The following is a 16,304-nucleotide window of genomic DNA, read 5'->3' on the forward strand; positions in this document are numbered from 1 at the left end:
GTGTTGTGTAGATGAATTTCAAACCATCAACCTGACATGCTTAAAACATGACTATATCTACAGCGCGGCGCACACGTAAACGATCTATCACTGCGATGCGTGTTCCACTTCTCTCCCCACCTCCCGCTCGCCCCGTCCATCAATCAACCCACTCGACAGCTTGCGATAAATCTGTCACTCTCCCTCTATCGCTCCCTCCAGCTGTGCATCCAGCTGTCTCCTTTGCAGACACGGTAGCGGGGGGCAGATGTGCCCAGTTTCCCCTTTGGCACTTTCCCTCTTTTTTCGGGTGGCTGATTGGCATTAACTCAGCGGAGGGGGGTGGGGGGTGCAGTTGGGAACCGGTCGGAAAGGAGAGACGATTATTGACAGGTCAGATCCCTGCGGCCGTCGCGGACAGCGGAAGCTGCAGTAACCGCGGTGGGTTTATTGATAACGTCTTGAACCGATTGTCATTCTACAAGGCACCAACGTGAGGGTTGACCCGTGTCTTGAAGCCTTGTCTTGCATCAGCTCCTGAACTCTCGCTCGACTCATGTTTCCATCCGTGTCCCAGTGCTGTGCTTATCGTGTTATTTTCCAGCATCCAGAAGAGAAGATGCACGCGATCCCTCCGTTTCTATTTCAGGTGTCTGTGTGTGTGTGTGTGTGTGTGTGTGTGTGTCCCCGGACGAGCTGGCAGCAGTCCCTGTGCAAGCGGAGTCAAGCTCTCAGTCTACTGGGAGCCAACTGGCTACACAAAAAGAGAGCCCGCTTCCTTTGTATTCGTTTGTCTTGATGTTGGGCAGATGAGCTATTTCTTCAAACGCTAGGTCTTCGAAAGACTTGGGAGTTATGAGTCACCGCTTTGGCAGCCTAATTGCATCATCACTGGACCAGAGGGCTCTCTCAATATTCAAACAACGACGCCGGCACAGACGACGAGGACAACAACAACAGTATCCACAGCGACGGAAACGAGGAGAGAGGCAAAAGGTGAGACGTTCCCTACAGTGAGCTCTCCGTGCTCAGCCGAACAAGAAGGTTCAGCGCTGAAGAGCAGCATGGGGGCTGGTCCGGCCTTGGTGGCCTGCTCCAATCAGCTCTGATCATTCCCAGCCAATCCCAGAATGAGGTGCAAGGGGACGCTCAAAGACAGCAAAGTCTGACACTGGGAAGGCACCAATCTGATTGTGTTTTCACATGGTGTGGTCTTGAAAAGCTTTTGCAGCCTTTACTGATCACAGACTGAACATTAAGAGTAGGGGGTTGATAATGCATTTCATTCAATTATCCCACCGGCTCTTTAGTTAAAAGCACCTGGCCGTGGGATTTGCACACAGATACACAGCTCTGTAAAGCCATGTGTGTCATCGCAGACTCTCTCCAGTCCTGGGCCTCTGGGCTTTACTGGAACACCAGCGAGCAACTCTGTCTCAACTTTATATATCGAGATATATCAATTATTAACTCCTGGCTCCATAGCCCACCACTCTCAGGCAAGAAGCGCAATATAATTTAGTTACAAGATCTTGTGGGGGTTTTTCCCCGACTTTTCGTTTTTATTTTCTTGGTTTTTTTCCTCTCCCTTTTCTGAAAGCACTGCAATAAAGTTTATTAGTGTTCAGCTATTGCGCCTATATCCCACTTTAATACGTTCACAGGATCCGTTATTAAAAAGAAAAGCGGCACCCAGGGAGACGGTAACTGCAACAGGCAGCCTGAAGTAACACCAAAGCCGGCGGAGAGAGACCACGTGCCGGTGGAAGGGGGCTGATGTGTTTTCGTAGCAGAGAAGACAAGGGGAAAAAAATACGTTTTCCAAGACTTCAGACTGCTTTCCTTGGCAAGATGGTTGAATGCCACCGAGAGCAAAGATGTGAAACCGCGAACTGCAAATGTACTCAAACACATACAAATGTGGTTGTTTTCCAAGATGCTTTGGGCTCTTTAATTGGGGAATTTGCTAAATTAAAAAATACAACAAAAACCAAGGCTGTAAAACCCAAGTTAAAAAGGTGATGTGGGGGCTGAGCCAAAGCTTCGAGACTGTGAGGAATCTCATTATGTTTGCCTGCAGCTTCTTTTTAAAATAAAATGTTATCCTAAGAAGAGGTTTTTTGGAGACTTCTCCCAGAACCCTTTGGTAAAACACACAATAAGACGAGGGCCATTATTTTTTCAGGTCTAATTTTACCTATTTGTGTATTTATTCAGTGACATTTCCAAGTAAGGGGGTATTCAGTCAGTATTCACAGGAAGCTAGATTTCCCAAAGCTGGTTAAAGGTCTGCTCATTAGCAGTTTGAGTTCAGTTTATTAAATGTTGAGGTTTTGCGAATCCTTTCATGGGGGCTTTTGCAACCGCTTCTGAGAGAGAAGACATGGCGTATGCATGTTAGAATAACTTTAATGACTATATTTACCGCCCTTCCTCCTTCACCACCTCGGCCGTACGGGTCATTTTCTTCTCAATCTACATGTCTGCTGATACCATTACTATTTCAAACTCTTTCCCCGTTCTGCCTTGAATGTCAGGGTAGGTTCTCAGTGAGCAACACCCAACAGCAGGTTTTACAGATAAGTCAGGAGATATACAGCACTGATAGGAGCAGAAGTCTTCTCCGAAGCCAATGGACACCTAGCACCAAGCTCACTTTGCAGAGAGGTGTCAGTTTTGGAGAGAGAGAGAGAGAGAGGGACAGAGGGAGAGAAAGAGAGGCAGAGGGAGAGTTTCGCATAGCAAATGCCTAGCAGTTTGTAACAGTGTGTTTTATTTAATTGGGGAGAAACACAACTTTACAATTGAAGGAATCCTTTGTCGGACATATCAGGTCGAAACATTAACCCCTGTCAGTGTGTGTTAAAGAGAGCTTCATTAAGCAGGCCTCTGCAATTAACTGAGGAGGCAATAGAAACCCTGAACCAGACAGAACCACATTAAAACATTCAAAAGCATTGAAAAATGTCTCTAAGCATTAGACTCCCCAGACACTACACCCACTTTTATTTATGTATTCATTCGTTTGATTGTTTGTTTGTTATTAGCACACACCCATGCATCCTGTGGTCAAGGTGGCTGAGGACTGTGTTGTGGTGCTGAGGAGGACTGAGGGGAATGGGGAAAGGGAGAATAAGACAAAATGAGGCAGATCCCTCAGGTTTCACTCCAGCTGAGCTCTTGGCCGCTTCATCTAAAGCTGGGCTTCCCAATCCTGGTCCAGGAGGATTCTCGTGTCTGCCGGTGTACATTCCAGCTGAGCTCTTCACTGAACTCATGATCGTTTGAGGTGTTTTCAGATCTTGACCCAGGTGGGGATGGTCCGGGCAGGTGGCTGACGGCAATGCTGGCATGAACACCAGCAGACACACAGAGAGAAAGACCAACGTTGGGAACCAGGGATTTAGGGAATTATACTGGAGTTACTTAACACATGCCTCTACCCAAAGTGAGCTCAAATGGTTTTACAAACACGGACATACAATGTTCTACCTATGGAACAACATTACAAGTGTGACTTCACCATTTCAAAAAAGCAAGACTGCTTTGTTCTTAGCTGGTAACAGGTGTAAAAGCATTAGAAAGAGTTAAGCAAATGGACGCGTCAATGATGCTCAGCTTCGTGAGGATGTGATTGTTTGTTAATTGGCCAAAGATGCACTGCAACACACACACACCTTGAGAAAACCGTCACAGAAGAAAGCAGACTGATAAAGAAAGAAAGAATCTTTCTAAGACTTTACCCATCCGGCGGGCTTTGGACAGGTTACGGTCTAAGCTGGAGTGGCAGGTACCTGCGTGTGACCGGGTGCGGACGGATGTGTGCGGAAGCCGACTACCACCTAAAGGAGGCAGCTGCTGTTCGGTGACCCTATCTGTCTCCCCAGAAGGAGACCCATTTATCAGGGACGCCGGGGTCAACAAATCCCAGTTTGATGCTTCGCACCATGCCGTTGTGAGGAGATTGCAGAACTTCTTTGTAGGTGGGCTTGGAGTATTTTTTCTAAATCGGGCATTACTAACTGCATATGAACACCCTTGCCAACACTTACTCTCTTGGCTGACCAGCCTAACCATCCACAATCACACATCGACAACAATGTGTAACTCCCCTGTGAAGTACAGAAGTCATTACTCAAACCACTCTTCTCAAAAGACCACTGTGATGGTCCTCACTCAGTTTGAAAACACAACAGACAGGAAATGAAACCCTACTGTCCCGAAAGCTCATCCCAAACAGGGTGATCTACAGCACCCTGCATCCAAACTCCGGTTGTCACTGACTGCAGAGGAGGCAGGGGCACTGTGAGGAATGACAGTTATGGTATAATTACTCAAAAAGCTGGCTTCCAGGGGATTTAATGACCTAGAGTGGAAATATCAGTTTGATTTAATTATGCTTAGAGAGGCAGCATCGTGCCAAGCTGTCACAGAGAGAGGGACACAGAGAGAGAGAGAAAGAGAGAGAGAGGGAAAGAGGTAGAGGGAGAGAGAGAGAGAGAGAGAGAGAGAGAGAGAGAGAGAGAGAGAGAGAGAGAGAGCTCACACAAACACACACACTCGCTCTCACACTCACTCGCAGGCCAAGAAAGCCTCAAGTTTTCTCTCTCCGAGTGGCGTTCATTTATATTAATTATAAAGGTGAAGGAAAAACAGGATGCATCAGCTCAGACGGCAGGCAGTCATTAGCTTGCATCTTTGCTTCGCGTTATTGCTTCCCGCGCTAGCCAGGCCACACACCATGCGCCCTTCCCCACCCTACTCCTGGCGCATCGCAGGCTCTTTAATCAATGGATGGATTGGCCCGTCAGGTGGCGGCGTTGCTAAGCTGACTTAGCAGACTGTGTGCCGCATCTGAATTCATGGCACTTCTTGCTGCCTAATCCCACTCCAGCCAAGGTAGCCCAACTCACAACCCACACCAATGAGGGGCTCTGCAGGCAAGCCTAGCACAGGGCAAGAGGCCTACTGGGAACACAAGGTTAAATATCGATGCACGAAGCAAGGATGGGCATTGGTTCCCTATCAAGGAGAGCTGGTTTCCGAGGGTCCGAAGTGTATTCTCCACCAATTCTCTACTGTTACCAACCAAAACACCTTCTCCACAAACCGTCTGCAGGGCTTTAGAAATTAATGTTTACAAGCTCAGCAATAACAGTAACACAGTGTCTTCTGGCTTGTGTTCCTGCCCACCTGGCTCTCAGACACATGATTGGTTGGATTAGTTCATGAACTGGATAATGTAAATAATAATAAAGAGTAAATAATGCTCTTTTTGTGATAACGTAACCAAGTTAATTAAGTAATTGAGCCTCCAAAGGGGAAAACAAACATCCTCCAGGAAGTGGATTTGACACACTGCTCATTCCAAGACCGTCACACAACGGTGCTACAAAAGTTTCAGAAAGGTAACCTAAGCCGTATTATATATATATGAGAGAGAGAGTGAGATAGTGAGAGAGAGAGAGAGAGAGAGAGAGAGATGTAGAAAATCCCGCTACTCCACACAAAAGATATTTTGCTTTGATACTGATTAGATCACAGCTACTTGATATTATTTTTTCTTTATCTTTCCATGAATAGGTGGAGAAAATGCAGCTTTGTAAATCGGTGCTTAGTGACAAAAGCCGAGAAGGGATTTCACTCACAGCTTAGGATAACATCATATAGGGACAACATAGCTGAGCACTGCTAGGAAAATAAATACGTAGACTGCCATCAATCTCAGTGGAAACAGAAGGAAGGGGGATAGCTCCTAGATTTAAAATGTGTCAGGAAAAAGCATAGACACACTCCCTCAGACACACACGTACTCTCACACATGTACACTTGCACACAGAGAGGACGTGTCCTGCGCTGCCTCATATCTGCTCATTCAGAGGGAAGGTGGAGAGCAGACGAGATACGGGGGAAACAAGCTGGCAATTACATTTCAATTTAGCCCGGTAATACCTCCACCAGGTCTGTGCGCAATCCCTGCAATCAGGCTCAGGGGCGGCGGCGGCCTCTCGCACGTTCTCCGTCTGGGCAGCATCGGGTCGCGAGGCGCAGTTTTAACACTTCACCCCCACAGTGGCTCGGTGGTTTGTGGTTAAGCAACATGTAAAAGGGAGGTGTTTTAAAAGAGACGTCTCCCAAGCTCTCCTCACACTAGTAGGATCACCAAGGATTCTTTAAACAATTCAAATACCATGGAGTAAGATCTTTGATTCCCACAGACAGGGAAAGAACTGAATTTACTTTACCTGGGGACTTGATTAAAGTCTTCAAAATCATGAAAGGCATCGACCACATCAAACCAGAGGAGCTTTTCCAGATCAGCAGGGACACACAGACCCGGGGACACAAATGGAAATTGGGCTTCAAGGCATTCAAGATGGAAAACAGGAGACACTTCTTCACACAGAGAGGTGTCACTATCTGGAACAAACTCCCCAGTGATGTGGCTGAAGCTGAAAATTTGGGAACATTTAAAAATAGACTGGATAGGATCCTTGGATCACTCAGTTATTAATGGACACCAAACGAGCACGATGGGTCGAATGGCCTCCTCTCGATTGTACACTTTCTTATGTTCTTACTTATTAATTTACTTATTGTACAATGTGTGTTAGTTCATTTAATTTTGATCTCCTTGTCAACTGCTTTCTATCATGCTTTCTTTTTGTCTTTTCAAGGGGTTTTGGTCACATCCCTTGATGGTCCCTGCAACCCTAACGGGAAAATAAACCGTCATCTGCAGAAGCTGATAGCCCAGGTCAAAGCATGACACAAAGGCCGTTAAATGTTGTTAGAGAAAATAAATGAGGATTGAAACTGGCAGAAATCTGGCAATATCCTAGACAACGATGCGGCTTGGATACCAGATGAACCTTGCAGGTCTCCCAACTCCAGATATCTGTTGATTTTCTACACTCTTCTCTGATCAGGCACACATATTATACCATACTAGACTGCAGTAAAGTGATACAAACTGGATTAGGTCCAATCCTGCCCTCAATTAATTAATTAAAGCTTAATTAGCCCAGATTAACATGATCCTCAACCACTAATTGAATAGATCTACTGCAGCAGAAGGACTGAAGAGCAGTGGGTTAAATCAATTTGCACTCGTTATGGTAAGAGGAGGTGCCTGCTATTATTTTTCCTTTTAATTCGCAGAATTCGCAAAATTAATATGATCTGTTCTCTCTCAGATAGAGACCCAGGGATTTGTGAAATAATTTTCAACCTGTAAAGAGCACGGTACTAATTTCATCAGGCTTGGAGTCATCATCGCGCTGAGCCTAAGGGGGGTATACATGATTGTTCTGTTCTTTGAAGTTGAGACAATTAAATCAACTTCTAGAGGTTTCTTTCTGTGTGTGTGTGTGTGTGTGTGTGTGTGTGAAACAGTGGGGGTGCCTTTTCTTAAATGTTGAAAATGACGTCATTGGTTGTGAAGGACTGAGCCAAAGCACTTTGTTTCCATTAAACAGCGTACGTCAAGGTCACCTGCCGTGGCCTCATGCTTCACATCAGTCTTGTCCATAAAGCCCACCCTATGTGTGTGAACGAGAGCAAGAGCGCTTGTGCATGTTAAATTCCACTTAATTAAACAAAGCTTGTTGTTTATTTCCCATTTCCGCAGCCCTGTAGTAGCAGGTTTGCATGTACATTTCTCTCGATGCGCCCACATTTGTTTGGCCAGGCGGCACCAGTTCTTGGCCTGAACGGAGCTGCGAGAGACCCTGCCAAACAACTGTAAAGAAGGGAATTCGCGGTCTCGCAGCTAGATGCTGTACAGAGGAAATTCTGTCGCTGATCACGTAGCCGCGGACAGGTGGAGGCGGCAGATGAGAACCAATGCGACTCTGATCCGATTAATGTCATCTCAAGGATGGGAGGCCTGCACAGGACAAATGGTGACCATATTGATAACATATTAGTGCTTATAGGTGCTGGCACTGTCTACGCTGCCCATATGCTGCGATCTGTGTTCTTGCCACGGCATCCAGTGCGCATACTCAGTCACTAAGCTGGAGACGGGAAGACATCAGACTGAGCACACGATCGGTGCCTTCTGAGGGAAAAAGACTGTGAATGTTGAATACTATACTGTACACATGACCAGTCTGGTTATAAAGGGACCATCTTCTGTGCCACTGTGTCTCTTAACCCTTTATCACCCAGCATGGTTTCTGGTTTCCCCTCAAACTCAGCTAGGAACTACTTCTTATTGGATGTCTTATTGGACGTAATTTTCCGTCTTTGTCCGTCTTTCCAAAGAAACCTACTTTAACTGTCGTGTTGCTGATCATGGTAACAAACCAGGTACAGGATTTTTCAGTTTTATGACAATAACCATCGATACCACTCTTAAATTGCTGCGCAAAACATTTCATGATATCAGGTAAGACACAGGTAAGATGAGCACTGCATATTCTAGACACGAGGCATTGAAACACGCCAAAATACTGGAACACACCATTTTCCAAACACAGGATTAAGCGTATTATTATTGTAATTATTACTGATTTTAATTTATAGAACGACCCCTTAAAGAGACACTCTTTAAACCGGGCTGCGGAGACTTTCCTCAGCACTTGATCACTGTTTACCGCGCGGCGTCGCATGGCACCCTCATGGCCAGCCACCACGAAATTGCAATAATCTGCGCTGACAAGTAATTCATTTCAATTAGAAATACTGACGACTGGAATTCCAGATTAGCGGTGGAGGGAGTGGAGCGGAGTGGGAGGGATGGTGTGTGAACAGGCCGGGAGATAGGTAAGAAGAATGAAAAAAGCAACCAAAAAAGCACGGCCTTCGGTTTCCTAGCTCGCTCTCCCGGCACAAAAGCAGCCGTGGCACAACCCCTGACATGTTTCCGTCTACTTGTCTATTGTGAGAAACAACTGGGGAATTTGTTCACACTTTTTTGTCGCTGTTGCATTGTGTGCTGTCGGGATGCTATCAAGGCCTTGAAGTGCGTCAGCCACCCTGCCTGTATTGTGTTACTTTTGTGTGTTTTTGTTGTTCCTGTCCTCAAACCACAATCAAAATGCAATTTGCTACGGTAACAGAGACACACACAACCCCGTGTTTCCAATCTGCTTCCACTGGGGGCGGTTCTTGGGCATTTTCTCAGCAGCCCAATATGAAAAAAATTAAATAAAAGAAAATCAAAGTCAGGTTGGGAGCGTAGAAAGCGTAGCCCATGGCTCGACACATGGAGATCGTTTTAATGGAACCGGGATGTACGTTTGCAGTTAAAGCAGTTCTACTCTTTGCAAGTCTCCAGACGATAAAATACATCTTTTTCCCCCCTCTTTTATTCCTCTCCAGTTTTTTTTCTCGTGGCGCATAAGTTTGCATAATTTCATTCATGATGCCAAGCTGCATAATTAAATATTTCTTTCCTTGCCAGTGCATCCATTCCCTAAAGTCATCCCCCACCTCCCTTCTCCCAGAAAATGTAGATGCTTCACTTTCTTTTTTAACACCCCACTCAAATTCCCCCATCCCTCTCTCTCTCTCTCTCTCTCTCTCTCTCTCTCTCTCTCTTTCACACACACTTTCTTTGTCTTGCAAAAAAGCAGGAGACTGTCACTCTATGGTGCATGAGGCTGCAAGCATCAGAGAGACAAGATAGTGTTCGAGTTTAACACTCATCTGGCTTTGAAGAGACAGGAGTGCACAGAGATCAACTGGTCAAGAACTTGCTATGTCTACGTGTGTGTGTGTGTCTCTGTGTGTGTGTGTGTGTGTGTGTGTGTGTGTGTGTGTGTGTCTGACTACAGCACTGACTCCTGAACAGTGTGGTGGGATACTTCGCTTCGCCTCGAGGCATGCACGGGTGTGTCACAGAATTAATTAATGTGTTAATTTCAATTAAACGAGTTCCTGAATTAAAAAAGGAAAAAAAAAGTGGTATGCCTCAAAATATTGTTAGTTAAGCATTTGTGTCAATGTATTAAATCAATAGGCAACCTAGCTACCTTAGGGATACAACAGTATATTAATGCCACCCCTGACCAAAATCAAACCCTAATTTGATCCATACATTTCATTGTCAAGGAAAATGTAACTAAATAACTCCAATAATACTGTAAACCACTGTAGAGTAACCTCAAGACTAGTCATTCCTTAATAAATACATAAATAAATAAACACAACATCTAAATATTCAGTAAATAAAGACATGGCGATTAATAAACTGGTAACACTTCATAATAAGTTGCTGCTTATCAATGTGTTATTAATGATTTATAAATGTTTGATATATGAGTAATATATACTTTTTAAAGCATTGATAAAACATTATAAATTAGTTATAACTCAGTTGTAGTAATACATGGAATGGCCACAGTCGCACAGGTAGCTAAAAAGTGTCTCTCCTAAAGAAAATAATGATCAAAACTGAAAGAAATATTGATTACGAATGTGTCAAAGCAGTAGTGAAAAGGGTCACTTTTTAGCTAACTATTAAACATTGTGACCATTCCACGGAGTGCTAAAACTGCAGTATAACTAATTTATAGTGCATTGTCCCTGCTTTAAAAAGTATCTGTTAATCATTTAATAATACTTTATAAATCACAAATAACACATTAATAATTAGCACCTTAATCTAAAGTGTAACCAATAAACCTAAATCTAAAATTAAAACTATACTGTGATTGTGTGTTACAGTGCTTACAGGAGAGACCTTTCCCTATAAACTATTGTGTTACATCAGCATATACAGCATTTAATACTTTCTATTTCAATTGTTTTGTAATTGTGAGTTTAGAGGACAACAGGTTGGACACACCACAAGAAGAACGGATCAAAGAGGGACAGAGGAAGCTATCGAATGGATCCCAAAAGATGAAAACAGACCTAGAAGACGACCACATACAGAATGGGAAGATTAACTCATACATTTTGCAGGCATGACGTGGAAAAGAGAAGCTGTAGATCAAAGCAAGTGGAAGCATCTTGGGGAGGCCTTTACCCAGCAGTGGGTCGATATAGACTGATGATGATGATGTTGCTGATAATGATGAATATTCTTTTAAAACATAAATGTAACTGTAAGTCCTTCCTTTATCTGGATCTTCAATTAATACTTAGCTTGGGCAAACATCCTAATTTCAGATTGTTCTCTTCTATTAGCATATTTGTCTTCAATGCCAATATCCTCATTCCATACAGATGTGACAATGGATTAGCTTAACACCTAATCTCTTTACTCTAAACCGCGGTGCTGCATTGCAGTGTCGACATGAGACTCCTTACTTTATATGTCATTGTATTACATTCATTGCAGTGTTTTAAGCCCTAACTGCCACCTGAATCCCAACTCTAGTCAACACCAAAAATGCTCTCTAAAACAACATAACTGTGAAACTATTCCTACCCTCATCTGAAGACATTTTGAAACTCCAATTATCTCTCAGGATGGAGACTGTGTCATTTCATGTGTCCCCAGATTGTACACCCTACACATGCTTCAAATCCCTGGTTTACAGCGAACAAGAAAGTGCTAAACATTTCAAGCAACGAACAAGGGGTTCAAATCTCCAGCCACCACATCTCCACCAATGGGCGCCTCTGTAGACCGATCCAACCCTTCCCGATGGCTTCCTAAAAATGGTACTGTATGGGATTACATTCCAAGCTGCAAACAATAACAGTTTGCTTTCCAGAGAGAGAGAGGAAGCAAGTGCAAAGTGGAATTCCCCCCAACAGGCCCACCATTGAATATTTAACTCAATTAAGGGACAGGGGGGTTGGGAAGCAGTCCGGGCGTTGTCTTGCCTCTCTTGTCTCCCGCTAATTAGAGGGAGCGTGGTGCTCTGTGGTGCGTCTCCTCTCCCCTCTCTCAGCCATCGCTTCCCTCCATCAGGGGAGCTGCTGCTGTTTACTATTCCAAACTGCTTCGGGGTTGAACTGCAGATTTTGTCAGAGGTGGCTGGATCCCGGCACCTCTCTCTCTCTCTCTGTGTTTCTCTCCTCTTAGTCCTTCATGGTTGAGCTCCCCTTGGGCGGCAGTGCGCACCGTGCAGCCGGAGAGATGCCCCCGAGGTGAGAAAACACGGCTAGTGGGGTTCAGGCACTAGACAACGCACATCTGAAGGGAATGTGAAGTACAAGTGTAGCACAGGGGAATTAAATTGTAGTCGTTTCGATAAAACACCAACATCTGGTTTTGGCCAACAGATGGCTAGGGAGAGAAAGAGTGAGAAAGAGAAGCATATATCAGGCCCTGCTAGAGAGCTGAATGTAAAACTTAGGACTGTCACTCTATTAGTATGTTCCCTAATACGGTTACTGTAGTTTAACCATGGTAAAAGTGGGGATGTCACAACAAGGTCCTGTTGCAAACAATTTGGCCTCACTTTGAATAAAAGCTACATGGCTATGTGTGATCATTGTGCTTTGCCTTTCCCTCAGTAGGCAGGGGATCAATACACATTTTTAAGACAGCCTACTCCAGTTTGCCAGTTTCTCCCCAGGTGGGAATGTTCGCAAGATAAGGAAGGGATGATCGTACCGCTTTCCTTGCTCCCGGGTGGCTGCTATCTCCTTGTCACGCATTGACAGATCCCTACATTCACACACTTCCTGGAAGCAACTTCCTGTTTGTTTACTGCGAGATCATTTCACTTCAGAAACACGGTTAACCTGTAAGGACGATCACGATTGGGGCTGTAATGGCGGACTCAGTCAAGGCCTCCTCAGGCACAATGTAAAGGGGAACGGCGATCGATACGCGGCACGACAACCCAAATGCGGGGTTGTGAAGAAGTGATTTAGTGTATTTAGTGTTTAGTCATAATTGCTGTGTTTTCTGGACAGCCTCCTCGGCTCCGGAGATGCAAGCAGTGCGGGGATGCTTCGAACGCCAGCGATCTGCTCCATTCCTCCCACAATGTCAGGCTTGTTAGTGAGAGAGGAGTTGTGGTGTGTGATTCAGGTAGAGCGCGTTCCCCCCTCGGGGCGGGCGCCACGGAATAAGCCAGATTGAGCCAAAGCAGAGCAGACAGCGCGCTGCGTTCTCCAGCCCCCGAGCGCCGAGCTGAGATCAGGGGGTCCGACAGGGTGACGGACTGACGTACCGAAAATAAACAACGGTACCTGCGGGGGCAAGGCAAGCGGTGTGCAAGACAGCCGTCAAAACCAGCTCCCATCTACACGCAGTGACACACACACCCACGCACACAAACACGCAAACACACACACCTGCGGATAGAAGCACACTGAAATATCTTGGGGAGGATCAATATGAGCTGATGGTGATGGTGATAAACATACAGTGCCTAAAGAAAGTCTACACCCCCTTTTACAATGTTCACCTTTTGATACCTCATAGCCTGGAATTAAAATGCATTGAAATAGTTTATGTTCTCATTTATCTACACCTCCAACCCCACAACTCCCAAGTGAACAAAACTATTCTAGAAAAAATTCTAGAGATGTGTAGAAAGTTAATTAAAAATAACAACAGAAAATAGCTTGGATTGATAAGTGTCCAGCCCCTTAATCCTAAATTAGCTCAGGTGTAAGCAATCGCCTTCAAAATCACACTGGCCTCCACCACCTGGTGTTAAATTGTAATGAGTCACATGATTACAGGAAAATGTCAGCAGTTCCTGTATTATTATTATTAATTGATTTATTAGCAGACACTCTAATCCAGGGTGATTTCCAAAAGGTTCCCTCTGATGGCTAGTGCATTTCAAAGCAAAGACTCAACCAGGAGCACCAAGGAGCTTTCAAAGGAACTCTGGGCCAAAGTTGTTGAAAGGCACAGATCAGCAGATGGCTATTAAAAAATCAAGACCTTATAATATCCCTTGGAGCATGGACAAGACAAGTATTAAGTGTAAGGTATGTGAAACCACCAAGACCCTGTCTAGATCAGGCCATCCCTTCAGACTGGATGGCCGAGCAAGAAGCAGACTGTTCAGAAAGGCTACCAAGAGGCCAATGGCAACTTTGCAAGAGCTACAGGCTACAGGCTTTTATGGCTAAGACTGGTCAAAGTGTGCAAGTGACAATTCCCCAAGCACTCCACAAACCTGGCCTGTATGGTACTCAAGCCCACCTTGAATCCTGTTTGAAGTAAATCTGTATCTATGTGGCTAAAAGTTGTTTGTCTGATGAAACTAAAATGGAACTTTTGGGACAAAATGCAAATGTGACAATGTTATTTTTGGCACAAACCCAACACCGTGCCTCACCCAAAGATCACCATCCTTACTGTGAAGCATGGAGGTGCAGCGTCATGTTATTGGGATGTTTCTCATCGGCAGGAACTGGGGAACTTAGAGGGGAGAAAAGTATAGAAAAGTCCTTGATGCTGAAACCGGGACAGAAGCTCACCAGCATGACAACGACCTGAAGCACACAGCCAAAACTACACTGAAGTGGATGAGGAACAAAAAAAGGGACTTGGAGATTGCTGTCCATCAACGTTCCCTGAGGAACTTGGCATTACTTGAACAGTTTTGTAAAGAAGAATGGTCAATAATTGCCAAATCTAGGTGTGGAAAGTTGGTAGAGACCTATCCAAACAGACTCACAGCTGTAATTGCTGCCATATCCAGAGGGGGTGAATATTTATCCAATTATCCAACACAAACACACACATACTAAACTGAGAATGCTGCATTAGATGGACTCTTTTGCATGGTTTCTGTACTACATGAAGTAGCTTGGAAAATGCCTCCTCTAAGAATTAGCAAGCTGTTTTTATTTATTTACTCATTCTTTTTTTATTTTTATTTTTCAGATTCTTAATTACCTTCTGCATACCAAGAGACGGGATCCCCCGTGCACATCCAAAAACCACAAGCACACGGGCAAAATACGGAAAGCGCCGCTGGATGATTCCTCCCGGACCGGTTACGATTTCACTGTATCTTATCGAGCGGCGCAGGTACGCTTCTGCTCTGGGTATGGAGGCTGGAGGAGAGCCAGGTTTGCGCCGACACAGGGGAGTCCATGTCCAACACGGAGGGGACCGGAGGCTGGGAGAAGGAGACGGGAGGCTTAATTCCCCAGAGGTTCGGCTGCTACGGTGTAATCCTGCTTATTGGCACTTGTGTGGGACAAAGGCAAGAGCACCTTATAAACGCACACTCAGAACACATGGCCAAAGGTAGGGAAACGAGAGCCAAGACAGGAGGAGGGAACTGCCTGTGAACCCAAGCACTTGTAATGCTGGAAAGCGGGGTATAATTAGGGTGCTTCTTCCTAGGGTGCCAAGTTAAAAGATGAGTTCCAAAGCTGTTGGCTATGGCCCAATCAGATCAGCGATGGAGATGACACAATAACTGAGATCCCACCATGTCTTTTACCTCAATGCTCAGTTCCACCAGCTTCACTGGAGGCAATTTGTGCGATTTGTTTAGATCTACAAATATTGTTCTAACAATTCTACTTATCTATCCATGTTTTCTTTCGTTGGGTGCCAATTTAGTCTTGGGCAATCTGTAAGGATTCCAGTATGTGGATTAAGACGGGATGGTGTTATAATATGAATAATATCCACTGGACTAAATGAAACCCAGACTCAGATTGTTTCAAATGAAAGATGGGAATACTTTCAACTACAATTGTGTACATATCTTATACGCAGCAGCGCCAGTAACCCACACTCTGGCAGAAAGGCTAAGTCACGTCTACACAGCTCTAGGTGTTTGACTCATCCCCCTCCGACTGACTAATAGAGCGCTGAACTATGGGAAGTCATGTTACCGTGCCCGTATCAGGAACATGGACATGTCTTCAAGGTAAGCAGAGCATTGAGAGGATCATTACACGCTGCACAGAGGGAAGAATATATATATATATTTTTGAAATGTGTAGAAGATGTGTGTGAGGCAAGAAAAATAAATAAAAACACACTACTAAGCCGGTACTTCCTCCAATACATTGTCTTTCTGCTATTGTTTAAGTGCATCACTGATGATCCCGGACAGTATATCCCCATCCGCAGGACTTGAAAACCTCGTATCCGTCCCTTTTACTCAGAGTCAGCTATCTTCTTCGTTCCTCATTTACACGGCTGATTCCTCCACTTATCCCCCTTTGGCTTTAATTACAGCTGAGCACAAGCACATTATACTCTTTCCAAACCATTTGCACCCTTCCCCGTGCTGAAGCTGCTGTGCTGTGTATGCTGCAGGGTCTTCTGAACTGAATTCGGGTGGTTCAAAAGACATTGGCAATTCAGACCCCAAAAGCCATCTTTGTGAGCAGGTTACGAAGGAAAAGAAATGAAACAACGGATGGGAGGGAGGTGTTGAGAGAGTCTGTCTGGACACTGTAGTCTTAGTGACTTACATCTGTGT

General features: G+C 44.8%; 1 protein-coding gene across 1 annotated transcript in view; it reads right to left on the bottom strand.

The window, feature by feature from the left end:
* Positions 1-16,304, bottom strand: part of nrxn2b (neurexin 2b) — a 496,668-nt gene that overhangs the window by 202,041 nt on the left and 278,323 nt on the right. The gene's annotated exons all lie outside the window — the stretch shown is intronic.

Source organism: Amia ocellicauda, chromosome 12, assembly GCF_036373705.1.
Source record: "Amia ocellicauda isolate fAmiCal2 chromosome 12, fAmiCal2.hap1, whole genome shotgun sequence".
Lineage (NCBI taxonomy): Eukaryota > Metazoa > Chordata > Actinopteri > Amiiformes > Amiidae > Amia > Amia ocellicauda.